The following is a 17,874-nucleotide window of genomic DNA, read 5'->3' as shown; positions in this document are numbered from 1 at the left end:
ACAGAAAGCTAATCTTCGACAAAGGAGCTGAGAACATACAATGGAGAAAAGAAAGTCTCTTCAACAAATGGTGTTGGGAAAACTGAACAGTCACATGCAAAAGAATGAAAGTAGACCATTCTCTTGTGCCATTCACAAAAATAAACTCAAAATGGACCAAAGACTTAAAGGTTAAGACCTGAAACCATAAGATTTCTAGAAGAAAATACAGGTAGTACACTCTTTGACATCAGTCTTAAAAGGATCTTTTCCAAGACCATGTCTTCTCGGACAAGGGAAACAATAGAAAGAATAAACAAGTGGGACTTCATCAGACTAAGGAGCTTCTACAAGGCAATGGAAAACAGGATTGAAATGAAAAGACAATCCACCAACTGGGAAAAAATATTTGCAAATCATATATCTGACAAAGGGTTACTCTCCATAATGTATAAAGAACTCATACAACTCAACGACAAAAAATCAAACAACCTGATCAAAAAATGGTCAGGGGATATGAACAGACATTTCTCCAAAGACATACAAACGGCCAATACGCATATGAAGATGCTCAACATTACTGATCATCAGGGAAATGCAAATCAAAACTACACTAAGATATCACCTTACACCTGTTAGAATGGCTATAATAACCAAGACAAAAAATAACAAATGTTGCGGAAGTTGTGGAGAAAAAGGAACCCTCATACACTGCTGGTGGGAATGCAAACTGGTGCAGCCACTATGGACAACAGTATGGAGATTTCTCAAAAAATTAAAAATAGAAATACCACATGACCCAGCCATCCCACTACTGGGTATCTATCCAAAGAACGTGAAATCAGCAATTCAAAGAGACTTATGCACCCATGTGTTATTGCAGCATTATTCACAATAGCCAAGACATGGAAGCAACCTAAGTGTCCACTGACTGATGACTGATAAAGAAGATGTGGTATATATACAATGGAATACTACTCAGCCCTTAAAAAAATGACAAAATCGTCCCACTCACAACGCACGGATGGACCTAGAGGGTATTATGTTAAGCGAAATAAGCCAGATAGAAGAAGACAAACTCTGTATTATTCCACTCATTATGTGGAAGATAAACAAACACATGGACAAAGATAGCAGGTTAGTGGTTACCAAGGGGAAGAGGGGGGAGGGGTAGGCAGAAAGGGTGAAGGGATGCACCTATAAGATGACTGACAGGGGCCGGTCCCGCGGCCGAGTGGTTAAGTTTGCATGCTCCACTTCAGCGGCCCAGGGTTTCACCGGTTCGAATCCTGAGCGCGGACATGGCACCGCTTGTCAGGCCATGCTGAGGCGTCATCCCACATGCCACAACTAGAAGGACCCACAACTATGAATATACAACCATGTACCGGGGGGCTTTGGGGAGAAAAAGAAAAAATAAAATCTTAAAAAAACAAACGACTGAAATAATAATGTACAACTGAAATTTCACAATGTTGTAAACTATCATAACTTCAATAAAACATAATAAAAAATAAAAATAAATAAATAAAAATTTAACAAAAATGCCCCAAATCACTGTTGGTGTGGAGCCAGGATTAAAAAAAAAATCCAGATCCCAAGTGGTTACCACCTAAACTTTACTACCACTATGAGAGAAACTGGTAAGAATGATCTTTCTACAAGGCTTGAGGCCCAGACAGTTTTAGAGGCAATTTCTTATAAACATAAAAAGATAATTCTCATGGGTAGCACAGAAAAGCTACCCAAATCATTTCATTTGGGTAATAAAGTCAGTGGTACCAAAATAGCAATAGTCACAGCAAAAAAGAAAAGCCGTATTACAATTTCATTTATTAAAACAGAAATTTCATAAAATACAATAATAGCTTAATGTTAAGAAAGCTATAATATAATATAATCACATAAATCAGCCCAATGAGAAAAGCCACATATTTGACACAAGAGAAAAGAAAAAAGGCATTGGATGAAATTCAGTATTCCTTCCTGATAAAAATTTTTCTGCATTAAACACCAAAAGCTGCCCATTGTTAGTGCATATATGTATTTCTAAAGAAATGCTTCACATATTTGAGTCACTTTTGTACAGGAGACACACTAAACTCTCTATTTTAAAAAAAGTATATATGCCACTAAAGCAAGCACATTTCATTCTGAAGGAATGCAAATTAGAGAACGTGATAATGAGAGTCAGGAAAAAAGTTCAGAAAACTCTTTTCTGAGTTTTAATGTTCTTCTCTACAGTTGCCAACGAACCAAGAGAAAACTTCGCTCATAATTGTGTGCTTATCTAGAGCCCACTTACCCAGAGATTTAAAAACATTGGTTAATAATAAGAGCACAACACACAAATTAGCCCCAGTGAAGGGAGACAGCCACTGTTCAAAGAAACTCCCTCCACTTTCCCTTGGCTACATTGAAATTATGACTCATGAAGGCAAACTGCGCTGTGAGCCATGGCGAACTAATAGTGAACCGTGGCCTGCTTAGTACTGTTCACTCTCTTTTTCACGAAAAGGCAAAGGTGTATTCGAAAAGCGCAAAATCCTAAGTTTCAGTTATGTGAGAGATAACGTGAAATTACAAAGTAGGGAAAAGAAAGACTCGGAAATTCCTTGAAAATAATGAAAACATCTTGTAGCACCTAGATTTTCCTTTCCAACATTGGCTACTGATAAATCTTAGTTTGAGATTTGATCACATCTTAAAGTTGAAAATGACAGTAATTTGTGGAGTCACAAAACTAAAGTTTCAGTTCATGACCAGACAGCTGACTATTTAAAAAACATACAGGGGGGCCAGCCCGGTGGCGCAGCGGTTAGGTGCGCATGTTCGGCTTTGGCGGCCCGGGGTTCACCAGTTCGGATCCTGGGTGTGGACATGGTACCGCTTGTCCAGCCATGCTGTGGTAGTTGTCCCACATATAAAGTAGAGGAAGATGGGCACGGATGTTAGCTCAGGGCCAGTCTTCCTCGGCAAAAAGAGGAGGATTGGCAGCAGATGTTGGCTCACGGCTAATCTTCATCAAAAAAAAAAAAAAATACAGGTCTAAAAGAACTTTTACATTAAAAGAAAAATACCCTGAAGGGCAGATTCTTTCACAGGTGTTTTTTTTAAGAGTTTATTTTTCCTTTCTCTCCCAAAGCCCTCCAGTACATAGTTGTATATTTTTAATTGTGGGTCCTTCTACTTGTGGCATGTGGGACGCTGCCTCAGCATGGCCCGATGAGTGGTGCCATGTCCGCACCCAGGATTCGAACTGGTGAAACTTAACCACTCAGCCACGGGGCCGGCCCCCCTCAGGTGTTTTTAAGCAGGAGTATGAATTAGAACCACCTGGGGAGCTTTTTCAAAGTGCATTTACCGAGGACTCATGCATGAAGATCCTGATTCACTGGTCTAGGACGGGGACAGTGTATATATCTTTTATAAAAAGCTGCCTAGATAATTCTAATTTGCATTCTGGTTAAGAGCCAACACTCCATACATCTCTAAGGTTGAACCATATGGAATTGCCAACGTGAGTTTTTTTTACATATAAGAACAGCAATTTCATATGATTCATCTAATAAAAAGCAGCCAAAGATTAAAAACTGCTAACATTTACCAAACATACTACTTTGTACCAGGCACTAAGTTCTTTACACTCATTGTTAAAAGTCTGATAACATTAGGCAAGAGGTGGGCAAAGGTATACCTAGACTTTCTATGGGGAGATAAGAGGATCAGAGAGGCAGCTGAGAAAGAGGACCTGAGTCAGGGCCGATACCACGGGCAGATCATTGCGATGTTTGGGATAAAGACCACTGGGGTCACAGACGGATTGACGGTGGCAGAAGAACAGACCGCAGAACGTTAATTTAAAACAAATCCCACACTTAGCAACTGTCTATGTGCTCAAGGAAGGGACAACCCTCCTCAGTCATTTTCAACATGTGTAACAGCAAGAACATGGCCTAGAATGCATGTCCTATACTCTAAGGGAGAGAAAGGAGGAGGAGGATGTGTGTGGTGAGGAGCGGTGAGCAATCAAGAGAGTGCTCTAAGGGGCGTCCTGGGCACAGCCATGGCTCCTCAGGAATGGTGGGGAATCAGAGGCTGGGCAGCAGGGCCACGTACAAGTCAACCTCCAATCTGTTCCAACCGTATCACTAAAAGTCAATCATACATTTAAAATTAAAACATTAAACATGGTCAGCTAAATTCAAACTAGTGGTCAGAAGCAAAGTGTAGCACCTCATTACCATTTAAGGCCTACAGGCTTCAACTAATGTAGAGGACAATCTGATGATCAAAGAGGTAACACTGGGAAGGTCCAGGCCTCACGGAAAGCGAGATTTTTCCTGGGGACCGCACCCAATACAATATCCTTCAGTATACTAGTCTATTTCTTCCAGTTTTACATGTGATATGATTTTAACAAGTTACTTTCATTTTTACCTAGACGTTTCACTGCAAGATGTTTTTTCAGCAAATATAATGCAACTGAAGAATCACAGAAAGAAGTCTTAAAACAGTCTAATCCTCTCATTTTTTCATATGAGCAAATAAGAGCCTGAGAATAGTTAAGTCACTTGCAAGAAATTCCAGATAAAGTTGTGGTAGAGTTAAAACTGGATCTGACCCAGGATGCTATGATCCAGCGGATTCTATGTATCTGTGCCAGTGTGGTTAGATCAGATGTGAAATCACTGTGTATTCACAAGTGACTTTTTGAAGCCAATATTCCTTATCCTTCTTTTGCTCTATCCCCAAACCCAGGGTTCAGTTCAAGGGACGGGCTGAGTACGTTTGTTTTCCTCAGTAACTGGTACCCACTTACAGGCTTCTACATTCACCAATTCATCATACTGGAGGACTGAGTTTAACTAACCTCCTGAGGGACTGGCCTCAACGTAATCTACCAGTTTCATGTTATGCGCCATGTTCGGTCTCAGTTACACAGTGCCAGGTGCTGTATGAAGACAGAGACTTGTTACAATAGACTCTTTGTAACAACAAAACATTCTGGTTGCCAGATAATTGGCTGCCGCTCATAAACCACCTCTTTTCCTTTCTGGGTTCTTGCTGTCATCAAGCATCAGCAGTGCCTTCACAGAGAATCATAACTAATCCCAATTTAGTGAACCTTGACTACGGGTTTGAAAGGAAGAAAAAATATCAAAGCTCTTACAAGCTATTTTACAAGATTTCATATTGAGAAACAGCAAGCATGAATAGATGAGGCCTGCATTTAATTCCAGAAGGCTAAATTCTTAGGCCTAAATAAAGCTGTCATTCTCATAAATCCAAGAAACAGTTAGAAGCAAGTAAATTCAGGTAGGTCTCAATTTTGAATTGCTGGTTTTATTTCAGCTGACAAGATGCAACTATAATGTACAAAGCACGTGAACAAATTTAAGATAGCAGAATAGGGCTTTTGACTCTGCCACCCCAAAAACTATACATTAACTAAAATACTGAAGGGTCTGATAGAAAGCCCCTTATTATTGCCTGCCCTTTTACGTAAGTGCAACCTATCACCATAAAAAGTGAAATCACTTTGACATGGCTTACAGAAAATTCTTCAAAGACGCTGTATTGCTCTTAGGTTAAAATCTAAATTCCTTAATACTGTCTCCCTATGTTATCTGCCCCTGCTCATTTCCTTTTTCACTCTTCTCCCTTTAAACCTTATATCCTTGATCCCTGTAACCTTGATCCAGACGCATTTTTCAACTTCCACTAATGAAATATTGGTAGACAATTTAGGGAAGTTTGGGTTAAATGATTACAAGTAGATCTGCAGGTAGCTGAACAATGATACCAAGGAAGGTTAAGAGGCCGTGTAGGAACTGGCAGGCCAGAACGACCTGAATAAAGAAACAGAAGGTACACTTGAAGTGAGTTACTATGATCACATTTTCCGAATGCTACGTTCAGATCCACACACCATTTTTTAATAGGAATAATAAATGGAGTTACAGTATGAAGAAAAGATTAATGAGTGGGAAAAGAAAAAAGTTTCTGGCTATCAAAAGTTCACTGAGTTATTCTATGTAATTTTTTAGAATTTAATTTGTAACAGCTTTATTGAGATATGAAATATAATAAACTGCATATATTTATAAGTTTGCCCCATTGTAATCCCCCCCTTCCACACATTGATCTGCTTTCTGTAACTATAGATCAGTTTGCATTTTCCAGAGTTTCTAAAATTATGCACTATGTACTCTGACTTCTTGTGCTCAGCGTAATTCTGAGATGCATCCAGCTTGCTGCTTGTATCAATAGCTCATTTCTTTTTATTGCTGCACGGTATTCCATGGCATGGATATACAATTCATTTACCCATTCACTTCCTGATGGACATGTAGGTTGTTTACAGTTTTTGACACCTGTTGACAAAGGTGCAAAAGGCAATGCAGTAAAGAAAGGAGAGTATTTTCAACAATGATACTGGAACAATTAGATATCCACTTGCAAAAAAATGAACTTGATTCATATCTTGCACCATGGACAAAAATTAAGTCAAAATGGACCATTCCTAAATGTAAAACCTAAAACAACAAAACTTCTAGGAGAAAGCAGAGGGTCAGGCAATGATTTCTTAGACATAATACCAAAAGCATAATCCATAAAAGAACAAATTGATATATTGGACTACATCAAAATTAAAATTTTCTGTTCTTTAAAAGACAGTTAAGAAAATGAAAGGAGAGAAATGCCCCGGTGGAGGAGCTGAGGTCAACATCGAACCTGAAATATTTAAGGTGGATACAAAACTGTCTCAGTAACACAGACAAGTAATAATGTTGCTGTGGGAGATGGTGCTGTTGGTAAACCTGCCTCCTGATATCCTACACAACAAATTTCCACGCAAAGACGTACCGACTGTCTTCAACAACTATGCAGTCATAGTTATGATCGGTGGAGAGCCAGACTCTTGGGCTTCTTGATACTGCAGGGCAAGAAGATTATGACCACTGAGTTTTCCAAAGACAGAAGTATTTCCACTGTTTGTCAGTGTTCAGTCTGTCCTCATTCAAAAACACGAAAGAAAAGCAGCCACCAGAGATAACTCACCACTGTGCCAAGATGCCTTTCTCGCATGTGGGACCCAAATTGGCCCCAAAGATGACTCCTCTACTACTGAGAAACTTGCCAAGAATGAAGAGAAGCCACCAGACTGCCTGGAGGCTGTCGAGCATGTGGAGTGCTCTGCACTCACAGAGGGACTAAAACGTGTGTCTGATGAAGCGGTATCGGCTGCTCTGCGGCCTCCAGAGCGGAGGAGGAGCACAGGTGTGCGCCCGGTGGACGTCTCTCCAGAGCCCTTTCTGCACGGCTGGTGTCGGCATCAGACTACAAGCAATGTCTAAATCAAACTAAAGATTAAAAATTAAAATTTGTTTTTGCAATAAAGTAGCACCCCCCTTATCCACAGGGAATACTTTGCAAGACCCCCAGTGGATGCCTGCAACTGTGGATAGTACCAAACCCTCTATATACTATGGTTTTTCCTATACAAACACACCCAAGATCGTTTAATTTATAAACTAGGCACACTAAGAGATTAACAACAATAACTAATAATAAAATAGAACAATTATAAAATATACTGTAAAAAAAGTTACCATACATCTTAGCAACCTCAGCATATGATGTTTTCTTTCCTTATTAAGTAGAGAACTTGCACCTTTTCACTTAAAGGAAGCACTTTACGGCTTCTCTCTGGCATATCCGAATTGTCAGCATCACAACTCCTGGCTTTGGGGCCATTATTAAGTAAAATAAAGGGCTACTTGAACACAAGCACTGCGATACCACGACGGTTGATCTGATAACCAAGACGGCTACTAAAGGACTAACAACGGGCAGGTGGCTCCACATTTCATCACGCTACTCAGAATGGTGCGCAATTTAAAACTTATGAATTGTTTATTTCCAGAATTTTCCATTTAACAGTTTCAGACCGTGGTTGGCAATGGGTAATGAAACGGTGGAAAGCGAAACCACAAGTAAGTGGGGACTACTGCAATGACAAACGCCCTGCACCTACCACTCGCACTCGTGTGAGACAAGGTCCACAGGTACGGGCCCCCTTCCCTCTCCCAATACGAGTTAATTTTGAGTAACTGTGTTTGTCAGAAAAGTGATTAGTACTAGCTTTTGTTCCATTTCAAGAAATTTTTTCTGTTTGTTTAAAAGCAACGCATGCTTGTGACGACTGTAACAGATTAATTCAGATTGCTGAAGCTCTTCCACGCTCATGAGTAATCTGAGACATCTTAGTGGGTTTTTGTTTCTTTTGGGGGGGGTTGTTTTTATTTAGTCTTTGTAACAGTTCATTAGCCAGGAGACAGTCCTTAAGAGGAAGAGGACAGACTGATTCCATATTCCACTTCCTAGATGGAGTTTAGAAAACAGGTTCCTAGCCGGTGCTCTTCAAGGAGTACAGTAAATGCCTCATCTAGCATCGCAATCCTTTTGAAGGCTGCCTTTTCTCTGCACCATTGAGTAGGTCCGTTATTTGATGAAAGTGGGTGGAACCTGACTTGTCCCTCCTCCATTCTAGGGTGCACTCTATATGTGACTGTGACTTTCAAGGAAATTTGTTTGCCATTTGCTGACTTTTTTAAAGTTTAAATTTCTAACTTCTTTCACTCCTGAATGAAAAAAAGAATTGCACCTTGTGAAATACATCAAATGGATTGAGTTAATAATAAAAAACAAATTCCCTGTCAAAAGGAAAATGAAAGGATAAGCCACAGACTGGGACAAAATTTTTGGAATTTAAAACTAAAATTACTGAGAAAAAGAGAAAGAAAGGCAGATTTTGGCTCACCGGCAGGATCTTTCTGTTATTATAGTAAAAAATGGAATGAACTATCTGTAAGCTCCCATCAAAGAATTCAAACAGGGGGCTGGCACGGTGGCGTAGTGGTTAAGTTCCCACTTTCTGCTTCGGTGGCCCCGGGTTCACCAGTTTGGATCCCGGGTGCAGACATGGCACTGCTTGGAAGCCATGCTGTGGCAGGCGTCCCACATATAAAGTGGAAGAAGATGGGCATGGATGTTAGCTCAGGGCCAGTCTTCCTCAGCAAAAAGAGGAGGATTGGCAGCAGTTAGCTCAGGGCTAATCTTCCTCAAAAAAAAAAAAAAAAAGAATTCAAACAGAACGAAAAGGAGGTGGTGGAGACTGAGCTGATTAAATTTAAATTCCTTCTTACTCTATAAATACACATTTTAGCTATTTCTAAGATGAACAATTCAAGGCATATTTGATATCATATTAAATCAATGGTGGAAGAAGTTACTGATCCATATAACTTGATCAAAACATTTTCAATTAAAACATTTTTGCCTAATAGGGTGATGCGAATGTGTACGGAAAGGTAGAGAAAGCTGTTTAAACAGAACCTCTTCTGTGAAGCATTCCCAGCCTTCGGAATGCTCTCCAGGCCTGAGTGTCTAATTCCTTGGTGGTTCCAGAGCATTCTAGACATACTTCTCCCAGTGCTTCTCACCATATTAATTATTAGGAGCTTTTCAACAGTGTCAAAACTGACTATAGCGGTGCCATTTTAAAATGGAGTCAGAGCTGCCTTTCCAGAGAAACTGCCTTGCTATCTCGAACCTTGGACTGAGCCAAAACAGCAACTGTTTTATAAGCAACTGTTCGAGAAGTCAGCAGGAGAACGGACATCCTGGTCACAAAGACTGAGGATTACGGACTCTCTGAAGGTCGAATCAACAGTCAATGTTTAGCAAGTCTAGCTCTCTGCCTCCAGCTGCAATGAAAAGTCTTTGTAATAAACCTCCCCTCTTTGCCTTTAAAAGCCCCTGACTTTTACTTCCTAGTGGGACATTATATGCATTTGTACCTGAATCTGTGCTCCTTGAATTGCAATTCTTTGATTCCAAATAAACATTTTGCCTCTTACACTGGTTTCTGTTTTTGTAGGTTGACATATGGGGTCAGAAAGCAGGACCTGAAGCGATCTCACCTTTGAGGACCAGTGTCCCCTGGAAATAGGATCATATCCAACATGAACCCTTTGTGTGCTCAGCCGCTTGCGCGGACAGCTGACTCCTCTGATCGGGGGGCAGCGGGGGGGGCCTCTTCGGCTCAGACATCCCTCCCTCTGGTTGAAGCCAGTGCCCTCCTTTGGATCGGTGCGGCGGCTTTCATGCTCGCAGGTGAGGTTTCTCTCAAGCAGGCAGGGGATTCCCTGGTTACTCGACCTACAGGGCTGTTGCTGAGGGGAATCTCTTGGTAGAAATTTCTGCTTAGACAAACTCTGCTGTGGGTTAATACGCACATGAGGTAAAAGCTACTGCTAAGGGACATCTGTGAAGCCAAGGCCATAAAACTGATGGGCATGGGTGGGGCATTTAAGAGCCATTAGGGTGCTCAAGACCTCAAGAAGTCTCCTGTGATAGGATGAGTTGGTCATGGAAAAGCTTAGACGAGAATGGGTTCCATTGACACTAGATCGCTTGTCAACCTCAAGAAAACTGCTATGCAAGGAGATACACTGTAAAACCATCACACAGTCCCCAACCGCAGGCACATCCCTCTTAGGTATTAGTTTGGTTTGAAGAGACCAGGGCTTAGCTAACCCTGTTAATGTGCATACAAAAAAAATCCTATTGTCATGCTAGGTGGGTGATTTTCTTTCTTTCTTTCTTTTTTTAAGGAAGACTGGCCCTGAGCTAACATCCATGCCCATCTTCCTCTACTTTATATGTGGGATGCCTGCCACAGCATGGCTTGCCAAGCAGTGCCATGTCCGCACCCAGAATCCAAACTGGCAATCCCGGACTGCTGAAGCAGAACGTGTGCACTTAGCCGCTGCACCACGGGGCTGGCCCCATGGGTGATTTTCTTTACCATGGGACTTTCATTTTCTAATGTTTCCCCGAGAACTTCCTCCCTCAGGAACTCCAGCAGGTTTTACGTTTAAGAATTATGGCCCTCCCTCTTGGAAGGAAATGTCTATCTCAGTGGACCCATAAGGCCAGAGATGACTTAAAATTACAGTGGGCACTTTGGGGCTCTTCCCACTTTACAAAACTGGTCTTTTTGGACACTAGATTTGAGAACTGAGGACCAGACAAATTGAATTCAATCTTTAATTCCTGAGGAATGAAATGCACCCCCTTCTGGCATACCTGCTTAAAAACTATGGCCCCAGAAGCTACAAATATTTATGAAGAACAGCAAAATCTTACTGAGATTGTTTCCTGTCCTAAGAGCTTGGCTTGGTAACTGTCAGGTTGGGAGCCCAAAATACGGACAGACAGAAATGTGGGTTGCACCCCATTTGCGGCCAAATACGGCTGGGCAGAAATGGGGGTTAGGGTACATTCGTGGCTAGGGTGCTACCAAACTGCTACCAACCCTCAGGGAAATAACAACGGTTATTAGAAGGAATGTTCCAATTAGATAAGATCATTTAGGAAGGACACTTAAAAGCAAAGGCTTCCAAATTCCCAAACAGCCTTAGTGAAAGTTTCATTGCAAAAACTCTCATGAAAAGAAGATATGCGAGGTACCTTAAAAGACTATACAAAAGTTCACTCAGTTAATGGCTTTACAGCCTTATATCTACCTTCAAAGGAAGGGCTTGTACGGGTCCCTCCCAGAGTTAACAAGACAATGAGAGATTTTCTGGTAAATTGCTACATTATTCCCTTAAACAGCCAAGAGGAAACTAAAACGAAGAATTAATGGAGTTGTTTAATACTGCTAGAAATATTTACTGTTCATCTCGGCTGAAACCTGACAAGATATCTGAAAGGATTTAGTAACTTACAATCAGAAATTTAGCCAAATTGGAAGCTGACAGTGAGAGCCTGACAGGCTTTCCCCACCACTAAGCTAAAATAAAATTTTGTACTTTGAGGGAAAGAAATAAATGAAGGATAATGTAATTGGACAGGTATGTCAGGCCTTGATAAGCAACTAACTTCCCGTTTATGCCCAAAAGCTTGTAACCTCTCTGGGAGCTGTTATCTAGACCATTGTCAACTCCTAGTGATGAGGATTTTAGGCTGGTTAATTTTAAAACTGCAGATGAGAAGCAGGCTCCGAGGAGCAGAGTTTGCTTGCCCTTTGTTGGGAAACATTTACATTTGTAAGTGAAACCTCTATCTGTAAAGATGCCTCCTCTCTGTACCAGAAAGAAGGGGGATGGCCTTATCTCTAGAAACTCTTAATCAATGCCAAAGGCAAGAACTTAAGTTGGTTACTGTCTGGCAACCTCATGTAACTGATTTAGGGTGGTGGCTTCTGGCCTTTACTTAATCCGATTTGATTCTTAACTAAAAGTTGTGGGACCACCCAATGGCCAGACCCCATCTGCACTGATACCATTTTAACTTTTTTACATGTTCTTTCCTTTGTCTTCTAAAGAGATGGCTCACATACCTATGCCTTAAATTTAGCCTTACTCTCCACCCATGTTGGCAGCAGTAGCGGCGGCGGCAGCGGCAGCAGCAGCAGCAGCAGCACCTCCCCATGCCAGCAACAGCTCTGACTGCCCGTGGGTCCTATTCCCATGCCAGCAGCAGCACCTCCTCCTGCCCATGGGTCCTGTCCACGTGCTTTTCCACACTATTCTCTAAATAAAAGAGCACTACTACCAGATCTTGAGAGTCCAAGAAATCTTTCTTTTGACTCCTTGGCTCACCGACCCTGCATCACTAAGACTGAAGGAAAAAAAAGGGGGTAAAGAAGCTTTTGTGGACATAGCAGACTGCTATGGAGGCACCCTTGCTGGAAAATCTAAAAACAGAGGTTATAAGACATTTGTCTGCATGCGTGTGCCTATATATGCATGTTATAAATATGTAATCTTTTTCTACCTCTGGATGGTATTACAGACTAGTTTATAAGAGAGCTCTATTTAATTGGCTTAAAAACAAACAAGCGCTATATAAATTGGCATACTCTCAAAAGAAATACGACTGAAAGTAACCCAAATGCTTTTCAAGTTAACGCGATAGACAATAATCTTTGGAAAATAAAAGCTATTTTAAGTTTGTTGGGTTAATTAAAATGGGCATGTCTTTAGAGTTACCATAATTAAATATAAAACTTTAGTTCTACCTAGGTTTACCAAAAGTTAAACAGTTTCATGTTATCTCTGTTATAAAAGTTGGCAGCAAAAAAAATGATGGCTTACTTTGTCTAATGTCTCATGAAGTTTCTGTAGGTAATCTAAATATAATTACTGGGAACGAGTAAACTAAATAGATGTAAGTAAGACAAGAAGTCTTTGGGTGAACTTTTTAACAGTAATTATGTGTTATGGTAATGTATTTTAAAAAAATAACTCCAAGACCTTTTGGCAACTTGAAACCTTAGAGTTTTGCAAATAAGTAAAATGATAAAAATTTATTGAGTATCTGGATCATTTCCAAGTAGGATAAAATATTAGACATTATTTACTAAACATAGGTTCATTTAGATTCATCTACCTTGGGCTTATTACAGAGAAACTAAAAGATGTTTAAGTCTATTAATGGACATGCCTTGTGCCACATTAAAAAAAAATTTTATGCTACAAGAAAATGTATGTGTTCAGTGAAGAAGGTACAAGGAATGGAGATATTTTTGTTTCTTTTGTTAAAAAAGTAAATTTGTCCTAAGGAATAAGTGGTTATGGGAAAGAGGAAAGTAATTTTTGCTCTAAGAAGAGGCTAAGAAGGAGGGAAGGCATGGGACAAATTTTGAATGTAAAAAAGAAAATTACAGAAGGTTTGTGCAAGAGGAACCCTGAGAAGAGTTTTGTGCATGGGCAAGTTGGCTAAAATTGAAATGAATTTAACTAAGTGAATGAGTTTTAACATCAAAAAGTAAGCTGGTGAAAGTTAGAATTCGGTTTTCTTTCTCCTGAAAGGACAGTTTTCTTGGACTCAGTCTGCTCTTGGTAAAGAGATTATGAAAGATTTTTCTTTACTTTTCAGTAAGTCTACCTAAACGGCAGGGATTCCGCATGTTGTCAAAATAATTTCCTATGTTCGAAAAGCTGAGGTCTCTCTATTAAGAGAGCTAAGAGTTTGTTTCTTTTAAACTGTTTAACTCCTGTGTTTGCCATTAACATCTTCCGTTGTCACTTTGGTTAAATGGATAACTAAGTATTGTTTCACAGTGACCTATGATCCTATTTGACCAATTTTAAAACCTTTTGATATCTGTAACAAACTTCCCAAAATTCAAATTCTAAAGTATTTTTTTTACCTGAAAGTAACTGAGAATTTCCAGAGAATTTGTTCTCTCCTCCTATGAAAAGGGAAATATTAAAATAATTAGGCTTATTTGGGATGTTAAACTGTATGAGAAGCATTATCAAATAAGTGATGTGAAGACTCCTTTATGGATATCCTTGTATGCATATATGTTATTAATATTAATATTATAAAAATTATATGAAATTCCTAAAAATCTGATATGTCCTTGTGTAATGTTATTTGTCATAGTTCTAGTTACCTTAAAATGTTATATGCCACAGAAATAACCAAATTTCCTTGTCAACTGCATTGTAATCAAATGTTTACCCATGTAACTTTAAGTCTTTTGTCATTTACAGACAGTTATTGTTCTACTCTGATGCTTTCGCAAATATGCTTCATACTCAGAGAGTTTCATGGAAAGGACTCTGACACTCTAGAATACAGGCTTCTGATAAACTTTCAGATCATAATACTGAACTGGGTAAGAAATTAAAGAGTTCTCACAGGGAGGCTGATGGCTTCATAAAACTGCTAACAAAAGATCAGGAACAAATACTAATTACGTGGGACGACATGAACCGAGGAGAAGGCTCTAATGTGCTGTTTTTCCAGATTTAAAGAAATCTTTTCTCTTAAGCTAGCAACAATTTGCTAAGATATATCTTTGTGAACAAAGATGAAAGATTTACTTTTTCCTCCCTACCTGATCTAGAATTCAGGTAGAATTCAGAAACGTTAAGCATAATTTTCATTTAACCAGGCCAAGTTTTTGAATATAAACAAATTAGTTTTCCTGTGATTATCTTAGGTAAGAAAAGAACATTGAGGGTAATTGTGGAGAGAAAAATCACGTTTGCACCTTTGTAGACATTGGATTCCAGTCTTATGCTGACGACCAGCTACTGTGAGTCTCTAACGTCTTACACTCAAGCCCATCATCAACAGGCTAAGGAAGGGTTCTTGGCTTCCAATTTAAAGGATCCTCCTGGTCACAGTCTAGAGCCTGATGACCGAGCATTCTGGAAGCATCATCAGAGGAAGACAGCCCTTGAGCCCCACCAGAAAGGCTCTTACCAAGTGCTCCTAACCATTGACACAGCTGCACAACTAGAAGGCAATTCATCTTGGACACCTATCTCACAGCTAAAGAAGGCTCCACCTGACATCTGGTCCTGTACACACGCTGGAGGCCTCCAAAACAAATTAACTAGGACGAGAAGCAACCAACACCGGAGACAGCCAGCTTCTCCCAGATGGCCAGACCAGGCCTGTATACCTTTTACTTGCTGCTGCTGCTTACATCTTATTTTCTCCCCCTCTTCCTTGGAAAGACAATAATCTTATCCACTTCCCCCAATCTATTACAAAAGGGGGAAATCTTTCTGACTGTTGGGTTTGTCATCAGAAGCCTTGTTCTATACATGAATCTAGAGATCATTTAGTACATTTAATTACTAATCTCTCTGCCATTTCTCCCTTAAATCCTTGTGCTATGTGTCTAGAATTCCTTGGCTAACCCATCAAATCCTTGCTTTAGTTGATTTCATTATAATGACTCCGTGATTTGTGCTCCCTTAGGGTATACTGTCACTTATACTTGGGACAAAGACCTATGGGGAACACGCTATTTAAATCCCTATCAAACTAGAGGTCACTATGCAATTGGATTATTGGTTGCACCTATTTGTGACATGATCAATAAGAAACTCAGCACTGGGCATCACCTTTGAATCTACCTCACAGACTAAAATGTGAAACTAGTTGCACACATAGTCAAGAGTGTTCAAAGGGTGGCAGCATGAACCCCAGCGAAGCTACCAGTTTTGGAAAAAAACTTTTCCCTTGGGTAGGCACTGCCAGGAATGAATATATGATCAAAAATTTATCTAAAACCCTGGGGAATATTGCTAAATCTGCCGCTGAAACAATAGCTGCCCAAGATCAATCTTTGGATTCCCCTGCATGAGTCATATTAGATAACAGAACTGCTCTTGATTACCTCCTGGCTGAACAAGGTGGGGCTTGTTCTGTGATAAGCATCTCTTGTTGTACTTGGGTAAACACCGCTGGCAAAGTAAAAACGGAACTAGACAAAATCTGAGCACAGGCCAAATGGTCAACTGCTGTGCCCACTGACAGCCCATGATTCTTCCATCTCTTTAGCTGGCTACCCTCAGGAATGGCCTCCTGGTTCAGATCTATTGTCCAATTTGGACTTAGCGTTTTGTTCATTATTATAGGAATTCTTGCTGTTGTAAAACTTTGTCTCTTCTGCATGGCTCAATGTTCTAAAAACACCACTTGGATAATGGTCGCTCAGAGCTTTAAATGATTGCTAAGGCTTATGAGCCTTCACCTGAGAAATTTCCAGGTACTACAGAAAATGTCTGTCCTTAAAGGAATCTGACAGGCTTTGCTCTGCTCTGGCACTCTTGTTGCTCAAATGTGGCCTACGGCTCCTAAGAAAGCCACTTTCCCTCCTACATGGGACACGATACACTGGGAATGAGCCTTCCTAGCCACCAGGGACCAAGAATGCTTTGATGGCTGATCAGCAATGCTTTCCAATAGTCAATTAGCAATGCTTTCAAATGGTTGATCAGTGATGCTTTCGAAGTACAATCTCGATCAAAATGGAGAAATGTCAAAATTGACTATAGTGGAGCCATTTTGAAATAGAGTCAGAGCTACCTTTCCAGAGAAACTGCCTTGCTGTCTTGAAGCTTAACTGGGCCAAAATGGCAACTGTTTCATAAGCAACTGTTTGAGAGGTCAGCAGGAGAACTGACATCCTGATCACAAACATTGAGGATTATGAACTCTCTGAAGATAGAATCAACAGTCAATCAATGTTTAGCCAAGTCTAGCTCTGCCTCCAGCTGCAATGAAAATTCTTTGTAATAAACCTCCCCTCTTTGCCTTTAAAAGCCCCTGACTTTTACTCCCTAGTGGGACACTATTCGGATTTCTACCTGAATCTGTGCTTCCCAAACTGCAATTCTTTGATCCCAAATAAATACTTTGCCTCTTAAACTGGTTTCTGTTTTTGTAGGTTGACACACAGCAAGCTTTTTTTAGTTCCGTAATCCCAGCATCTAGTATAATATCTAGCAAATAACTAGTACATACAAACACATTTGAAAAAGAAATTAAACTCCACAAAATGACTTTGGAGAACAGGTAATCAGTATTGGTAAAATTCCGAGACAGTCCCCCAGGAAGCATAGGAACCCCAGATAAGAACTGCTGATCGAAGGGATGGGCAGGGAATGGAGAGCCAGCACAGGAGACAGGGGGACTGCTCCCACGTCTGACAACGCTATGTTGTATGATTGCCTGGAATTACCATGCATTAGGCATTATGAACAAATTGAACACTCGTCTCAGAAGCTAAGTTAGCTTTTACAAGCCTAATGTTCAAAAGAACCCCCTGAAAAAAATAAAATGGAATTGTCAGAGATAATTGTGCTAAGCTGAGCTGATGACTTCACGCAATTTTCTTAATAAATTAATACAACCATGTCACTGTTATATGACATTTGACTAGAAAGAAATCCAATCTTCTGATAATAAGTCATTTACTAAAATCATTATAGCAAGTGGCAAATCTCTGCCAAACTTCTTCTTGCCTTATGTATGTATTATAAGGTTTAGGAGATTGAGGGACATTAG

At 40.1% G+C, this 17,874-nt stretch overlaps 1 protein-coding gene and 1 pseudogene across 2 annotated transcripts in view; one reads left to right on the top strand and one right to left on the bottom strand.

The window, feature by feature from the left end:
* Positions 1–17,874, bottom strand: part of RALA (RAS like proto-oncogene A) — a 69,729-nt gene that overhangs the window by 30,697 nt on the left and 21,158 nt on the right. The window lies entirely within an intron of this gene.
* LOC124243295 (cell division control protein 42 homolog) lies at positions 4,903–7,340 on the top strand (annotated as a pseudogene).

The sequence above is a fragment of the Equus quagga genome, chromosome 8 (assembly GCF_021613505.1).
Source record: "Equus quagga isolate Etosha38 chromosome 8, UCLA_HA_Equagga_1.0, whole genome shotgun sequence".
In the NCBI taxonomy this organism is placed as follows: Eukaryota; Metazoa; Chordata; class Mammalia; order Perissodactyla; family Equidae; genus Equus; species Equus quagga.
This window is presented reverse-complemented; position numbering and strand designations above follow the sequence as displayed.